This window comes from Notamacropus eugenii, chromosome 1, assembly GCF_028372415.1.
Source record: "Notamacropus eugenii isolate mMacEug1 chromosome 1, mMacEug1.pri_v2, whole genome shotgun sequence".
In the NCBI taxonomy this organism is placed as follows: Eukaryota; Metazoa; Chordata; class Mammalia; order Diprotodontia; family Macropodidae; genus Notamacropus; species Notamacropus eugenii.
In genome coordinates, this window is record NC_092872.1 from 136,953,708 (window position 1) to 136,972,644 (window position 18,937).

General features: G+C 37.4%; 1 protein-coding gene and 1 pseudogene across 1 annotated transcript in view; both read left to right on the top strand.

Moving 5' to 3' along the window:
- Nucleotides 1–18,937, top strand: part of MYO1E (myosin IE) — a 226,980-nt gene that overhangs the window by 25,742 nt on the left and 182,301 nt on the right. The gene's annotated exons all lie outside the window — the stretch shown is intronic.
- LOC140507695 (large ribosomal subunit protein eL29 pseudogene) overlaps nucleotides 1–18,937 on the top strand; it is a 75,258-nt pseudogene that overhangs the window by 24,254 nt on the left and 32,067 nt on the right.

Genomic DNA, 18,937 nt, shown 5'->3' on the forward strand with positions numbered 1-18,937 from the left:
GAGAGGGGGATGAGCATAATGTGGAGACTGAACCTTATAGCACACAAGATTGAAGGAACTGGATGTATTTAACCTGAAGGGGAGGAAACTTCAAGTAGATATATCAATCAACAAGTATTTATTAAATGCCTACTATGTGGCAGGCATAGAGTAGGATACGAGTACGAGTACAAAGAATTAACCAATCCTTTCTCTTAGAAACTTTACACTGTCTTCACAAGTATTTGAAGGGCTACCATATGTATGGAAGAGGAATTTGGTCTTTCTCTTCTTGGCTCCAGAGAACACAGCAATGGCTTGAAGTAAAAGATGCAAAATCTAAATGTAAGAGACTTGCCTCAAGAGGTTCTGCGCTCTGTTTCCTTTTCCTGGATATCTTGACTCTTCTGAATGCTGGCCACCACCATGCTTTATTAATTATACTGTCTTCTCTAATTATACTGAATTCATCCCCTCTATGGAGTCCCCTTTGTGACTTGTTTTCTAGCATAAAACCTACTGGATGATGATGGAGATGGTTATTCATGATTAAGGACGACCACTGGCTGGATAGTTTCTGAGGTTTCTTTCAGCTCTGAGATTACACAAATCTGTGTTTTCACCTTGTTTTGGTAGCAACTTCCTACAGTACCTGGCACACATTAGGTGCTTAATAAATGCTCATTGACTTGATTTCTCTGAGGCACCTCAAAGCTCTGAATCTTATGCTCATATGATCTCACTTGCTTTAGCTCTCCTTGTCACATAAATCGTTGGGATTATAATATTGGCTCCTTTCAAAAGGATGTAAAAATTCACTGTTGATTGTAAAAACACTTGTAAATCAAAACAGGTTATTAAATACCTAGAGTAACAATTATATTAATAATAGTTGTCGGTTTTCCCAACAATATTTCAGATGTGGTGATTCATTCCACATGTTAGCCTCCTCATTGTTCCTATCATGCATTTTGGTTATAGCTAGCAGCAAATTCCATCTTACAACACTTTATTTCTTATAGAAAATTTTCATTTCATTAATTTATGCTCTTGGGTATATTTCTTAGTTAATGGGAAGATAAAATTAGCTTTGTTTAACCACATCAGCCATGTGATGGAAGGGAAATTTTAGACAATGTGTTTAAGTGATTTGCTTTGGGATTTAAAGACCTTTATTTCTGAGCTTAGATTTTTACTTCTCCTTGCAATAAGTTTATAAGCAAGATGTTTTAGACTTTGGTGGTTTAAATACTCTTTTACATCTGTTGCCATAGATTGAGGCTCCATCTTTTGCCAAATGTGAAACTGTAGAACAAAATCAAGCATGTGCTTTACATTAGGTTGAATTATATCTTTTCGAGGTACATGTGTGGAAAAGTCCTGAGAGTTCACATTTGGCAGATATGTGCACTACAGGATAAAAAGTACATATTCACCAATGTTTTTCTTTCTTTAAGGAATTCATACTGGGAACTCTTTATTGTGTTTCCTAGAACTTCAACCCTGGTGATATTTGTGTGGTGTGTGAGTGTTTATATATGAATATGTTCATATAGTATTACGTGACTATAATTTTTATCTTATTTTTGAGAATAATTATTAATGGAAAAATGGGAAATGAGAAATACTTCGCATTTTAAAATATGTATATATGTGTATACATTTATAATAGTTTATTTCTTAAAACTTCTGAGAATATAGGCTTGCTCCAAATTGTCATCCTCAAGATATGACCTGAAAAGTTTCAGGTAGTTCTAGGCCTAATACTAAATTTTTAAAGAGATAACAATGCTTCTTTTTGGAATTTTTTCCCCGAAATAAAATGCATTTTCTTTTACATATTTAAAAGCATGTAAATGAGTCTATAAAGACCACTACCACCATGGAGTAGTCATTTACATAAGCGGAAGTTCCAATATTCTTTTCTTTCTGTGATACTGATGGTTAGGTTAATTCCAGAGTTAGCTGTCTAAAGAATGAATGCAAGGTACCTTGCTTGTGTCCTATCAAAATGGTTTTCAAGCTTCCAGGTCTGAGGATAACTTTGACAAAAGGAAGAAAGTTTTAAGAACCCTACAGCTAAATTGAGGAATGAACTTGGCTTCTAGTCTAGTATCTTGGCCACACTGTAAACATTTTCAAGGGCTACTATGTTGTTTGAAATTATTAATGTGTTGTTGTCTTTGCTAGGGTTTATTGACCAATAAATGATGTGTGAGTATCAATGTGTGTTTCTCCAGGGTACAAAAAACAATTTCGTTTCAACAGTATACTGGCATAATTGTTGGACACTTTACGGGTAGAAAGAAATGTGTGATATAGGAAAGAAATCTGGGAAGAGAATTAGCATAATACCTTTGGAAGAAGGGTATTTTTTTCCTCTTAAAGGTAATATTCTTTATCATGGCCATTGTGATTGGAACACAGTTCAGATGATAGGATCAAGTGCCATATCAAAAGGTGATAATGTATCTGGAATCAAAACTTTTTTTAACCCCATGAAATCACTTTTGTTCAATAATGAAAATGTTTCCATTTCAAAATACACGTACATTCCTTTAAATATTATTGCAAATTTAGTAGCCATTAACAAAAAAATTCAAACAATTTTTTTTTGTGAAATCACACTTAAAGCAAAATCCCAACTTTTACATTTTATGGTGTATATTCACTCAAACAAATAACAAAAATATCTTGTCCCTATATCTTTTTCTGTGACTGATTGTGATATAGAGACAATGGAGTGTATAGTATAGAGAATGGCAGACTTGATATCAGGATGCCTACATTGGGATCCTAACTTAACCCTTGATCAGTTTTATATAAATTAGAGTTGCATTTTTCTATATATCTTTACATATGTGTATATTTTTTGCTGTTGCTTTTCATAGCATGAATATACTACTCCAGCTCTGTTATATAAAGATATTTTATAAATATCTTTCAATATTTCTTTATATTCTTCATATCTGTCATTTTTATGGTACAGTAATATTCTATTGCAATCACAGATGCAGGCCTTGCCAGCACAACTCATAGGTTGTGTTCTCCTTTGATGTTCTTCTTTCCTTCTTCTCCACTCCCCTGTGTGTTTGCTTATTGTCTCCCCCGTTAGATTGTGAGTTCCTTGAGGGCATGGATTCTCTTCTGCTTCTTTTTATATCCTCAACCATTTAGCCCAGTGCAGGCACATAAGAAACACTTAATAAATGCTTATCGACTGAATAACTTAACTGAATAAGTTGTGAAACAAGGAGATCCATACTCATTTAATGAGTTCTCAAGTATTCTAAAAAATATCTTGTACAGCAATCAAAAAAAAAAAAAAAAAGATTCCCTTCTGATAGTATAGTTCTGTGACCAACGGTAAGTTAATAAACTTATTCTTCCCACTGCTTCTCCAGAAGATGAGAGAGACAGACAGAGAAGAGAGTGAGAAACAGAGAAAGAGACAGACAGGAGAGATGGAGAGACAGAGAGATAGGGAAAGAGACAAGAAGGGAGACACAGAGAATGAGAATAAGAATATTTGGGGCTCAGTCTCCCTCATTCAGTTCTTAACTTTCCTTTGCTAATATAGGTGCTGTCTGCTTATATATGAGATAAATGAGAAAGATAATCTTTGAATGCAGTTTGGGGCCACTTTTTGCAGCCAAGTCACCTGCAGCCATCAATTAAAATAGTTTACTAGCCTCACAGTAGGTTATCATTCAACAGACCAGTTTGACATCCCATGCAATTGAATGGATCTTTCCAGTGGATATGGGCCACTGGAGATGCCTGTCTCAGTCTCCTTTCAGGTGTCATAATATTCCAAAGTGTCCTTCCCTCATGCCACCCTTGCTGTAGGACAAGTTTAATGGAGATCAGTCATAACGTACCCTGGATTCTTGCTCATGGTAAAAACTTTACAACAAATTGTCTTGAAAAATGTCCCATCTGATTGGGTGTATATGAGAGCAAAACTGTCATAAAGAACATACGTAAAACAATTAACTCACTCTATTTTTAAACTTATTGCCCCTGTGGATGTGGTTTGCCATGCTTTTTGATACATGAAGGGCATGTACTTGGAAGGGTTCAGAATTGGCTTCAGATCCAGGCTTAGTCACTTAGTCCACTGTGTGACCTTGGACAGATCAGGATGTTTTAGTTTTCTATTTTTTTTTGATAAAGGGAAAATAATACCAGCCCTATCTGCCTCATTGAGCTGTTACAAGCACCTATTTCTCTGGGTTGTTGTGCGGATCAAATGATAAGTTTATAAAGCACAGTGCCTGGAGCATAGTAAGCATGATATGGATGATGATGATGTGACCTTTGGTAGGGTCACCTTTTCTGCCTGTTGTGTCATTCTGTTGATTCATTGGGTTTGGAGTTATAATTCTTTGTTATTCTGGGGTCAACTGTGAGGCCCCAGGGAAAGTCACTTCATTTCTGCCAACTTCAGTTTCCTCATTTCTAAAATGCGGATAAAATGCGGTTGTTGTAAGGAATAAGTGAGATAACATATAGAGTGCTTCATGCTATATATCTGCTAGCTTTTGTTGTTATTGTTAATAACAATAATATCTCAGGTCTGTTTTTCTTAATTTAAAAAAAAATTCCTGACAGATATACTCTCCACTCTTTGTACATAGTGAACAGGAAGGGTTTAAGGAAAGATGAGTATCATTCCTTCATTGAACAGTTACTAAGTGCTTCCTATGTTAAAAAGCTCTATGGTAGGTGCAATTGGGGGACAGAAAAAATAATCAGACATTCATAAATAATTGTATACATGGGATAATGTGAAAAGACAATGAGTTGCAAACAAAGGATTATATTAATTAAAAGAAAGGACAGATCACTTCCTTCAGGGGGGAAACAGAAGGTTTGGGGGATAAGATAAGCTGTGCTTAGAAGGATGAGTTGGAATTGGTTAATAAGATTCTTATTCTTATGTAGCCAATTTCCCTTTAAGCATAAGTAACTTTCCATTAGTGGGACATATTCACATTCTTTCAAAACAGCTTCAATCTCTGCTTCCACATTTTCCTGGACTTCACTGGTTCATGGATATCAAGGGAAAGTTTCAAGGAATGGGATGTACATGCTTATGCTATTAATTGGAATACAGGGTGCAGTTTTAAGTAACCTAACAGGAGAAATACAAATAAGTTTAACTTGGGAGTGGGAACTAATATATTGGAAAATGTAGGTGATATAAAATAAAAATGTATCAATAAATTTTTACTTTGAAAAATAGAAAGCTCTTTGTACAGAACTTTAAATATGTAAGACTTTTTCCAGTTTATATCTGATCCTCACTGGTCCAAGGTCAAGGGGACTGGGGACAAAATTTTTGGAAATAGCACAGAACTTGGAATCCTGGTACATAGTAATTTCGTAGTTATTGTACATGCTTAGTCCTTGCTAAAATGCTCCATATTGCATAGATTTAAAGAATCCTGGGGTTAGACGATACCTCTTAGAAGTCCTCTGGTTCAGTCCCCTGCCTAGTGGATAAATCTGCTGTCCAACATTTGAGTTTCCCCCTAAATCCACATATTTATCATTGAGAATTCTGAATTCGGAGGAGTATTAAGGATTCAGGTAGTGAAATAAACCCCAAAATAATCTCTGATATCAGCATTTGATACAAGTAGGAAGCCAGTGCTATCCTGTTTTAAGAGAAATTCAGTTCCAGTATTTTGGGTTTTTTTATTCTAGAGAAATCATACTTTTGAGCCACTTTAAAACATGTGGAATATCTATTACAGCTAAGGAATTTGTTGTGGTTTTCTTTGATTGAGACCTCTGCCTCTGCCTCTGGTATATGTATTAGCTTATCTATGCAGAGCAGATGAACCTGCACTCAGAACAAAGAGGACTTAATTTTTAAATAGTTGGTATTAATTAATGTCACCTTATAACATGATCTGTGTTGACATGGAAAAATTTAAATACAAAAGAAATATTTTATAGTTTGCTCTTTAAAATGATGAAATTCGATTTACTTTTCCTTTTTTGTCTTGAGGAAGTTTGGTTTTTTTCTCCCCAAGAATGTTGTGTGTGTGTGTGTGTGTGTGTGTGTGTGTGTGTGTGTGTGTGTATGTTAAGAGACTTTCCTATTGGTAAATTATTAATCATCATTCCAGTGTTTTTCATGTTTGAAATACCAGTCCGCCCTGTCCATGGGGATTAGATCTCTGTCTATAATAGTCAGAGGGTTTTGGAAAGTCAGAATAGTTGTGGCTTGCTCTCTAGCAGCCCTTCAGAAACAATCCAAAAGCAGTGGTTATGCAGGAAGTTTGCTTGCCCAGGATTTGACAGTTGCCAATTGTCAAATAGCAGTTTCCATATCAAACCATGTGATACCATGAGCTTGGAAGAAATAAGATTGTGGGAAAGTTTAGGGGCTGGGTTGTTTTGGGTTTTTTTTTTTCTCAATGATTTTCAGAGTGCCTTGGAATGTCCTTTAAAGTTTTCCTTGTAGCTCAGTGAGCTTTGAACATATTTCAGGATCTGTTTGACTTTGGGGCTGGTCTGGATGTGTTTACATGCTGAGTGCTAGGGACATTTTTTCTCATAGTGCATATTTGATTCCGTATTTGGGGAATCAATCAATATGGCAGTCAAGTCAAGAGGCATTTATTAAGTGCCCACTGTATGCCAGGCACTATACTAAGCACTGAGATATAAAGAAAGGCAAAAAAACAACCTCTGCTTTCAAGGAGCTCACTCTAAGAATGGTAGTCAGCTTGTAGGTAGAATGCTGGTCCTTGGACCATTTCTGGTTCCTTCCACTTATCCTCCTTGTGATTCTGGAAAGTTCCTTTTGTGGTTTTGTCTTCATTTCCTCTAGCTGTAGGGAAGGTGTAAGTGGCATCAGTCATCATTCTGTTCTGTTCTATCCCAAGACAACAATGAATATGACTTCCAGTTTGCATTTTGAAGTCAGCATGGTAGAGGACTGGATTCAGAGTCAAGGGACCCTAGTTCAGTTCACAGCTCTGCCACTTATTATCTATATGACCTTTGGGCTTATCATTTAAGTCTCTACAACTAAGTAACAAAGTTCTCCACCTTTTTTGCCTCAAGTTCTGTTTTGGTTCTTGATCTTCTCCCATAAGTGGTATTTTTTTTAACAGCCTATGGACCATGTTCATGCCTATTTGCATAAAGAGAAAGCTCTACAAATGGCTAGATTAGCTCTACTCAAGTGGAAAGATATTTTAAGTCATGAATATCTGCAAATTTCTACATAGAGTTCATATCATTAGACATAAATATATTTGTAAGTTTCTCCAACTAGTTCTACGATATTTACGTTTGTGTTTATTCTGTAGCCACCATTAAATTTTAAGCTCAATGGGACCAGGGACGCTAACTCAAACCTTAACTGATACCACCTTCCTCAGCCTTCTTTCCCCTCTGATTGGGATGGGTTATATCTTCTACTTTGTAATTCCATACAGGCTTTATACTATGGATCAACCATAGTGGTTGGTTGTTGTCCTTCAGTCTCTAAGAGAAACAAAATGACCTAGAGCATAGCGCCTTCTCTGATGAGGGCATGTCATGCCTGTGCCAATATCACCCGTGTCACACAATTCCATAGTTCTTTTTTAATAGACCTTGAGAGCACGACTGTATTGCCTTTTCTGACCACCATGTAAGTGTTTAGCTTGTGTGAGCTGCACATAGTTATGGGTCTGCATATAGTAGGTCCTCAGCAAATGTTGAATACTCTGTCCCTTTGCAGGTGGACATGACTCTCCACATGTCTATTTGTACCACATACTATATGTGCCATTTGTACATCTATCTCCACTCTGTGTCTGCCTGGTTTCAATTCTTTGGAACAAGATTCCTCTCCCAGGTTAAGCTTATCACCTCAAATCTCATCATTGACACCTGCTAACACAAACCTTGACTGATACCACCTTCCTCAGCCTCCTCCTCTGATTGGGAGGGTGGAGTATCAATCAAACTCCTCCAAATGCCTTCTGTTATACAGGGCAGAAACTGGACTTTGGTTCACTCCATTTTGGATCTGTTGCTCCACCTAATACTGTTGTCCTTTGTTCTCAGAAAAGGACCATGACGTCAGGAAGGCGATGCCATGACCTGCAGGTGAATTGGATTTAAGTGAGGGAGGGCAGTGCAAAGTCACCAGCCTCACTTTCACCTCTGGAGTCACCTGGGTCCAATAGCCAGATATAGATCAGAACAACTGGAAATTGGACAACATTCTGTAGATCTGAGAGGGGAAGACTCTCAGGGTTTCTGGCCAAAACAGAAACAATTGCTATTTATATTCATTCTGAGATGATCTGGGCCCAAACAATGACCAAGTAGGGCTTGGCCTGGGACCTAACGTTGGCCAGTCAATGAGAGCCAGAGTGATTTGAGGTTAAGGCTAGTCTTTAAGAGAAAAAGGGGAAGAAAAAAAAAGATACCTTTTCTAGTCTATTCCCTAGTCTCCCTCACCTTCCCCCACCTCTTTACTGCCTCCTTTTGTGCATTATCTCCACTACCCCCCACCCTGCCTATTAGATTGTGAGATCCTTGAAGTCAAGGACTGTCTTTTAATTGTATTCCCAGCACAGTGCCTGGCACTTAGTAGGCAATTAACAAAAATGTCTATTAGATTGCACTGGAATAACCGATGTTTAGTCTTGTCTAACTTTGCTGAGCACTATCTCATCCCCTACAGAAACCAACAGACAGGTAGGTGACTCAGTGAATTGAGTGCTGGGAATTCAAATCCAGCCTCAGACACTCATTAGCTTTGTGACCCTGGGCAAATCACTTAACCTCTATTTGCCTTAATCCACTGGAGAAGGAAACCACTTCAATATCTTTGCCCCCCTCCCTCCAAAAAAAAAAAGAAAAGAAAAGAAAAGAAGCTCATTTGGGGTCACAACTGAACAAACACAGAAACCAAAGGGGGAAAACATATTCCTAGGATTATCAGATTAGAGCTCTAAGGGAACCTAAGGCCCATTTAATCAAACTTTCACATTTTATCATCAGGTGTGTGAGGCTTAAAGAAGTTAGTTAACTTTCCATGGTCATACAAGTACTGACAGAACTGGGACCTGAACCCAGGTCCTTTGGCTCCAAATCTAGCACTTATTTTCTTAGAAAGGAGATGAAAATGAAAATAGGGAATTGATTGCTTTATAAAACCTCTTTATAAATTGGCAACCTGAACTCTGAACCAGAGAATCTGACTTGCATATCAGGTCATAAAGAAGATAACTTAGTTATAATCTCTGTTAAGAGGATTGTTACTAGTGCAGGAAGAAATTCGAGAAGTTAAAGACTTCCACAAAGAAATAGAAAAGAATGTATAATATTTTTAAAATTCCTGCTTTCAATTAAAGTTCATCTATAAAAACAATTGATAAGATATAGTAATGTGTCAATAGAAGAGAGTGTGCATAGAAATTAATGATGGGATGATAGAATAATAAATTCACCAAGAAAAGTTCTTCAGAGTCTAAGCATTTTAAAGCCAACAATTCAGTTCATATTTCTTGATGTGAGTGACATTGAAAAATATGGTGTTATTTCAAAAGTGTGAGCCAGTCTTCTAGGGCTGCCCAGTGTTCTGTGTTCTGTGGTTGAATTTTCCAGAGGAGGAGAGAATCATTTGTGAATGAATAGAAATAAAACAGTAACTCCTGTTTATATAGAAAAAAAAATTTTATGATTAGGAAGCGCTTGAAGGGTATGTCTTAATTTCATCTCATTGAAATGTACTGAGTTGCTTAGGTTGGTTTTTTCCCCTTCCCATGAAACATGTGACCATTTGAAAACCTTGAAGTAAAAACAGCAACTAAAACTTTCAGATTGAAGAAACAGATAGTATCTAAAGAACTTTTTATATTATATATGTACATGACCTTGAGCGAGCCTACTTACCATCTTCTTGGACCTCAGGTCCTCATCTGTAAGGTGAAGGCTTTAGATAAGGCAACTTTTAAGGACTCTTCCAGTTCTAAATCTAATCCTATGACTGCTAATCCCATAACCCAACTTTTATAAATTGCAGCTACTGCCTCTTATACATCTGCTGTTGTTTCCTTGAGCCTGAAGCCAATGGCTACCTCCCTGTTTACTTGGGTACCATAAAAAAATGCTGAAATACTATACCATTCTTCTCAATGGAAGGGTATTGATAAAATAAATCTCATAGGTAAATTATCCATATTTATTTTTAAAGACTTCACTGTTAGACTGGGTGCAGTGTAAAGAATGCTGCGAAGTTTGGCATCAGAAAACCTGGGTTTCAATCTACCATTAATTATGTATGTGACTTTCAATGAGATACTTCACTTCATTTGTAAAATATGGGAGTTGGACAAGATGACTCCTAAGATACTATACAGCATCTGTGGCCTTCTGGTAGAATCACAGTAACTGGTACTGTTCACCAAAAATTTGACTTCCAAATCTCCCAGTTAGTCAGTAAGCATTTATTAAGTGATTTTTATAAACTTGGCATTGTGCTAAGATAAGGTATGGGTTACAAAGAAAAAGGAAAGTCCTTGCCTCTAATGCAACGGGGGAGACCACATATACAATGAATACAAGATGGATGAATAAAAGACAGACGGTGCTAACAGCTGTAGGAACTAGGAAAAGCTCCCTGGAAGATCAGCAGAGCTGATTCTCGAAGGAAGCCAGATCATTTTAAAAGAGGTGCGGAATCTATGGCAGGCAGTCAATGCAAAGGCAGAAAGATAAGAGCTGGAATCATTCCTATAATATTCTCAGCATTGGATTTATCCTCTACAATAAAAAAGGGAAAGTTGAATTGGGTAAAGTTTATTGAAAGAGAGCTTAAAAACCAAAAAGAGTACATTGTAATCTACAAACCTTCAAAAAAAACTTACATTGCTGAAAGATAATTGCAATCAATATTTTATCATTTATTTCTCATGGAAACATCTTGTGGTTATACTTCCTTTGTGAATGTCTTAATGAACCTGATTCTCTCCAATACTTGTTACCTCAAGACAGAATCTAGGTGTTAGAGGAGGTATTTAACCACATTGTGAATTGGGGCTCCATTCAGCTTATTACCATGAGTGAATGAATGAGCATTCATTAAGTGTTTACTATATGCAAATCATTGGGAGAATATTTTTTTTTGCTTTTAAACATGTATGTGTATAAAATGTGTATTCTAAATGATTCTTCTTATCACCCAATTTTTTAAAGTTAATGTTCATAATGTTAATGTTCATAATGGTGTGTATATGTACATAGATAGCTTCTATATGGTAAGTGGTCTTATTACATTAGTGTCATGGGAACCATGTTCATGAACCAGAACAGAGACCATCCTATTGCTCTCTAAGTACCAAGTATTCAGAAATAGTATAGACATGTTAAGGGGAATGGGGCATTCTTTACTGCTCATTTAAGTGATACGTCTTTTTCTTAAACTGAACACTAAAGACACTGAGTCTTAGAAGTTCTTCAGGAAATAGTTAAAGCCTATAAGCATTAACTGCAGGGACCCTTTTAAGTGATAATATCTGGTCAAAGAATAGGAGTGTTCATTCCTTGAGAGTTGCTCTTCCACAGAAAATAACCATGACATCTTAAAGATATATATATAGGTATAGATAAATGGATATAGATATCTATATTTTTCTATCTATACTTCATATGTTCTTTTATGGTCATTTAGTTATAAATTTTCTCTCTCCCATCCTCACCTCCCCCTTCCCTGATAGAGTAAACAAATTTGATATAGGTCATACATGTTCAATTATGTAAAACATATTACCATCCTCAATACATATCTACATAGTCTGGCAAAACAGATTCCCACAAAAGCCATGTATGAAAATGTATGTCACTTTTGAAATTTTAAGTTCATCACCTCTTTGTGAGGAGGTAAGTGGAGTGTTTCATCTTCATTCTTTTGGACTCTTATTTTATCACTGCCTTGGGCAGCTGTGTTCTTGAGAAAACTATTCCTTACTTTGATCCCACCCTGTGCCTCCCTATGACTTCCACCCATTGGTGTCTGCTCTTTGCCAGATTAAAAAGCATTTTTATTTCCCTTAACCATCCTTTATGACCTGCTTCCCATACCACTCACCCATCATTCTGGGTCTACGCTGGATGTTCTCCAGTTTGTTAATATCTCTCTTACAAGTTTTGGCACCCAGAACTGAATAAAATACTCCAGATGTGATTTGACTAATGAAATATTCAACAGGACTGTTGCTTCCTTTATAATAAATTTATAACATAAAGTTGCATTAGTTTTGGAAGGCAATTACAGTATACTGTTGGTTTCTGTTGAGTTTTGTAGTCAACTGAAATCTTTAGGTATTTTTCAGATAATTTGGTATTACAGCAGGTCTCTTCCATCCTATACTTGAGGGGATTACTATTTTCAACCTAAATGTCGGCCTTTACTATTAAATGTTCTTGCCTTATTTGGGGCCCATTAACTCAGATATATTTTTGGATCTTGGTTCCAGCATCCATTGTGTTATCTGTCCCTCTCAATGCTGGGTAATCTGCAGATTTGGTATCAGGATACTACAGATATTCAAAGTAAGGAGAGATCATTTCTGGCTGAGATTATCTGAGGAGTATTTGAGTTGTGTTTTGAAGGATGAGGAGGGTTTTAAGATTTGGAAATGGAGATGGAGGGAAGAATTAAGAACCAAGGTAAAATAGTAAATATATAAGACTTGTAAGGTGGCATAGTGGATAAAGCTCCTGGAGTCAAGAAGACTCATCTTGGTCAAGAAGACCATCAAATGTGACCTCAGACACTTAATAGCTGTGTGACCCTGGGCAAGTCACTTAACCCTGTTTGTCTCAGTTTCCTCATGTGTAAAAATTGGCTGGAGAAGGATATGGCAAACCATCTTTTCAAAGAAAAGTCCAAAAGTTGGACACAACTAAAATAACTGAACATGAAACAAGATTTGTTGTGGACAAAAACAATTGGACCAGCTTGGCTGGAACATGAAGTTAACTTTGGTAGTAGTGAGGAAAGGTAAATTAAAGTCAGATTTTTAAATGGCTTTAAATGCCAGATTAAGGAATTTGTATGAGGTGAGGTGTGAACTAATGTTAACTTCAAACATTTATTACCAGTTAACTACAGACAAGGTACTTCTAAGCTTTTGGGCTGCAAAGGCAAAGAAGTCTCAGGGTGTTTTCATTCTGTTGGGAGGTAAGACATATCTACAAATAAATAAGCATAAGGCAAATTGAGGAGAAGCAGAAAACTAACTGCGGGGACGGGGCATTAGTAATGTCTTCTAGGTAGCAGCGTCTGAGCTGAGCCATGAAGGAAGACAGGATTCTGAAAGTTAAAGAAGAGGAGGAAGTGCATTGTAGGGAAGGGAGATAGCTTTATAGGAATGTGCTGACTGGAAGCTCAGATATCGAATTTGAGCATTAGCTTGATTGAAATGTAGAGCATAAGTAAGACGACAAAAGACTGGGTATGAAGTGATATTAAGATAAGTCAAAGTGACCTGATTTCAAGGAGCTCCATTTTGAAAAAGGGAAGTAGGGAAGCCCGTGACCCATCTCCTCATAGATGGCCCCCAGCTAGACTCTAGCTCCTTGGCTACTTTGATGCAGTACAATGTTAAGCACTGTGGTTACCAGCTTGAGAATTCTTAAATATTGTTCATTATCTTGGGGACTTCCTGACCTTTATCCCACCAGTCTGATGGATTAACATTTATCATCAATTCTGGCTTTGCTGGAATTCAAATAAAGCACTTATAAAGTTCAGTTTTCATTCAAGATAATTGAAACAGAGCTTCTGATAAGACAGAGTTTACTGGCCTAGGGCAACAGGGATTCCTGTGCCCACCCTGTAGGTAACCAGATGTTTGAACCCACTAGAATACTGACATATATCCATGTAAGTCAGCATGATTCAGTGGTCAGCTACTTCAAAACCAGCACTGCATTTGGAGGCAGAGCATCTGAGTTTGAATCCTAGATGCTTCTACTTAGACCTTTGTGTGATTCAGTCAACAAGCAGACCATTTTGTCTCTGGGTCAGTTTCCTTATCTGGAAAATAAGTGGGTTGGCCTAGCTGATTAAGATCCATTCCAGATCGACAGCCCTATGAAATGAGATGTCTAGCCACCTTGAGTAACTTGTACTTTTTGCGCTATAAAAAGGAGGGAAACTGCCTGCTGGCCTGTCATCATGGAAACAGTCCCAGCCTGCTTTGTGAAGGTCCTTGGATCTTTGCCTTCATCCACATTCTTTTCTTCTTTGATCCTATTTGGGAGTTGTGATGTCAGTGGGATTTGCCACAAGCATTATATTTGGCCCTGAGACCCAAGTTTATAATTCTGTGTCTTCTTTACAAACACCCCACTCCTCTTCCTCCTGCTAAGTTTCTTTAGACTTTAGACTTCTTAACCCGGGGTCCATGAACTTTAAATAATTTGATAAAAAAATGTGTTTCAATATAATTGGCTTCCCTTATAATCTTACATAATGTTATTGTGGTTGTTGGGTCATTTTTCAGTGACATCGGACTTCATGACCCCATTTCAGGCTCTCTTGGCAAAGATAATGTACTTTGCCACTTCCTTCTCGGGTTCATCTTAAAGATGCGCAAACTGAGGCAAACAGAGTTAAGTGACCTGCCTGAGGTCATACAGCTAGTAAGTATCTGAGGCTAGAGTTGAAGTGATGAGGATGTCTTCCTGACTCTAGGCTCAGCATTCTATCCACTGTGCCCCCTAGCTGCCCCCAATCTGATGTAATTGGTTTTTAAAAGAATACTGTATATATCTACATGTTCTCTATGTCAGTACACTATTGTTAAAAATGATACAGTATTGATAACAAATCATTTATTTTATAGCCAGCATGGCATAGTGAATAAGGCACTGGACCTGAAGGCAGGAAGACCTGAGTTCAAATCTGGATTCAGAACTTTACTAGCTTTGTGACCCTGGACAAGTCTGTCTGCCTCCATTTCCTCAGCTATAAAAAGGGATGAATAATGATAGCACCTACCTACCAAGGTTGGTGTGAGGATCAGATGAGATAATATTTATAAAGGGCCTATCATAGTGCTTGGCGTATAGTAAGCCCTTAATAGATACTGGTTTCCTTCTAACCACTTGTGACAAAAAAACTGATAAAAATGACATTTTAAAGGCAGCATGGCATAGTGGACAGGGCACTGGACTAATTAAAATCTCACCTCAGACACTCGCTAGCTATGTGACCCTCAGCAAATCACTCAGCCTCCCTGTGCCTCGGTTTCCTCATTTGTAAAATGAAGGATTAGACGCTAGCTCCAGATCTATAATCCTGTGATTTTTTTTTTTCCGTTTCCTTAATAGGAAGAAAGTCCTTAGCCAGACATCTAAACCAGACATCTAAACTCTCTATTTCAGGGCTGCTGCTATTTGACTTTTCTGCCTCTAGAACCTCAAAGAGGCCACTTTTGGCATTGTAAGAGAACTCTTTCTAACCTCCTCCCTCTCTGTTACTTGCTTTGCCCAACTTATAGAACTATACCACACCATTCAATGATAATGAAAAGCTGCTAATAGTGAGACCTGAAAATCTTGTCCCAACCTTACATGGCCTGCCATGTAGAAGGAAATTATGTAGACACCTCATAAAGTAGCTTATGTAAGTGGAAGGCCAGGTGCTTATGTGCGGATGGATTCGAGTCATTTCCCTTACTTCCTGCTGAAGATTACTGTCCATAGTCTGAATAAGACAGGACCAGGAATGAAGCCAAGAGATGAACAATGAGGGAAGATATACAAAAACCTGAAAACTTGCTGACTTTTCTGCACTTTGCCATCCCTTTTTTTCCTTTCTTCTGGCCTATCTCAGAGAGAGGAAGCTTGGCTACCAATTCTTCTGGCCGCCTTTGGCATAAAATAATTAGCATTCTGGCCTCCTGTCTGAAGAGCAAATCCTTCTCTTTCCTTTGTGTGTAATTAGGTGCCACTGAAAGCCCTGTCCAAAAGGGGTGAAAAAAATGGCACCCACTCCCCCGACATGAAGTTTTATGAGGGCCAAGTAGACTTTGGCAAGAATCCAACCTGGAATGGACTTGGCTTCATACCCAAATAACATAGGACTTTGACTGTTTTAGGGCTGTCCATGAAGGCAGAGAGGCTAAATTCTGAAGATAGTGACATCTTGTCTGGCCTCTGTAATAAGAACTGCTTGTAGACTTTTTCATTCTGCTTCTTCTCCTCCTCCTTCTTCTCTTTCTTTTTCTCCTTCTCCTTCTTCATCTTCTCCTTTTTCTTCTTCTTTTCCTTTTTCTCCTCCTTCTCCCTCTTCTTCTTCTTCTTCTTCTTTTTTGGATGTATATTTGTTCTCTTCTGGTCTCTCACTTGCTGTCCTTGGAATCAATCAAAATGAACCCAACAGCCTTATGTACAAAGTTTAGCACAGTCCTTAGAGAATAGTGTCCTTGTGCCCTAAAAAGATGAAATATAGCTTCACCAAGGTTTCTAAGTTACTAAATGTGTACAGGACTTAAATGGCATCAATTGTCTGAAAGTGGGTGGAAGCTAGATCGACTCTAGGACTTGTCTAGTCCTTCATCTATTTTTTAACCAGTCTTTTATTTAAGGACCTGATCTATTTATTTTAATAAAAGAAAACTTCATGAAATAAACATTTAATGGGATCTTTTCTTAAAAATAAACCTTTTAAGGTTGAAGCTTGGTCTGGGATTGTATTTATCAAGGCTTCTGCAGTAATACCAAACAAGACCTTTCTCCTCTGTATAAAACCTTTTAAAATGAGATTTCACTCATTCAGATTTTGAGATCACTCAGACAGTGGTCACAGGTTTTACCTTTCACTCTAAAGAAAAGTCTTGCTAAGAAAATAGTACAAATGATTTGGTGAGCAGGAGAAAGGGTTTTAAAGGATCAATTTTATTTTTTTTTCTTTCCTGGATAGAGGCCTAGTTCCCTGTCATAAAATTTAGAGCTGAAAGAGACACATTAGAGGTCATATAGTCCAAAACCCTTATTTTACAGGCAAAGAAACTCAAGCCCAGAAAGATAACTTGTTTAAAGTCACACGGGTGCTCAACAGCAGGGCCAGATTCCAACACTAAGTCTTCGGATGACAAATCCAGCAAAATTTATATAGGAATAGTAGCTTTTCAAAGTTCCATCTGTTAATTCACTTTATCCTGCATATGCCACCATGAGACAAAGCAGACCAGAGTTTTATTATTTTTATTTTACAGATGGGGATATTGAGGCACAAAGAGTGCAAATTTTTTCTAAGGTCATATAGTTAGTGAGTGGCAAAACCAGCCCTACACAGAATTCAGGCCTCTCTCAAACTCAGCCTTATGCTTGCTCTACTACAACAATAACCAGCTTTCAGTATAGCACTCAGTTCCCATAGTGGGTAAGTTAAACTTCATGAACGTACTTGGGATCTAATCACTCATGAATTTTTGGGGTTTTGGGTGCGTGTGTGCGTGTGTGTGTGCAGGCTGTGGCTGAGCTGGCAGCAGGATGCTCTGTCTGACTCCTGGGGCACAGCAAGTTGAACTGCTCTGCTTGGTCTGGGTGTAACCCAGCTATTATGGCTTCTCCTGGGTTTCTAATACACAAGAACAATTAAGCCAGTGGCATAATTTAGTGTGGGACAGAGAGTCCCAAGCCCAAAATACTCTCTTTGCTTCCTACTTTTAGAATTTGTAACAATTCCCTCTCCACCCACCCCCTCCCAGACATAAACACAGGAGCATTTTTTTGTTCCTTTGAATTTTAGAAAGGATTCTTCTTGTACGCAGGGGAAGACAGACAGTTGTAGTTTGGTTCAGGAGTCTAGAGGACAAGTACAGTACCCACAGTTGTATAAGGTCAGGGTCAGGAACCGATGAAACCTAGTCTCTCTGCCATCATCTACCCTAATGCTCAATAGCTTCCCTAATAGATTTTAGTAATTATTAGTTAAATTGGGATCTGAAATATATCATTCTTTCCTATAGGTATAGTAATGACTCTTGAAGCCATCAAATATATAATTTTGAAATAAAAGAAATGAACAAACCATGACTTGGGCCTCTCAGTCATATTACATTACATTATTAGTTGGGATTTCACTGATTCAGGATCAATGAACATTTAGACTACAATTCTTAAGCTGGGTTCCATGGACTTTCTAAAAAATATTTTGATGACTTTTTTCAATGGGATGGATTCCATTTGTAGTCCTGTATATTTTATTTTATGCATTTAAGAAATATTATTCTGAGAACGGTCCATAGACTGCCAAAGGAGTCCATGACACACACAAAGAATTGGAAACCCTTGTTTAGACAATGGCTAAAGTTTTGGGGGTTTTTTATCATTCTCTCCAAGAAAAGGACTTGCTGGGAAAAAAATGTTGTAAATGAAGTTTTTAGAAAATATTTAGACTACATAAATAAGAGAACAAATTACTTACAAGAACTCTTAAGAACTTCAGAAAAATTAATTCATGTAGAAGTATTTGGCTTTTTGATTATAAATTCTTATTCATTAAAATATATCTTCATAAGTTCCTCTGTTAGACAATATATATTCTTAGCCCAGTTCCAAATGAAATAAATTATTTTTTTATCTGAAGAAGATCTTAGATTGGATCTTATCCAATCTCCTCATTTTCTAGATGAGAAAACTGAAGCCTATAGAGGTTAAGTGGCTTTTCTAATCTCATAGAACATTTGTGAAACATCTTGTCAGTGAGATTCTTGTTCATTCAAAAATAATTGGCCTAGAAATCCACACAGGAAAAACTAACTATTCATAATTGCCCAGATTACAATGCTTGTATAGATGGCAGACTATTGAACTAAACAATTAGTAAGTATAGCTTGGACAGATATTGGTGAGGGACCAGGGATCAGAGCCCAGAAGTGGCATGGAGGGAGAGGCAGAATAGTTTGCATTTACAAATTAG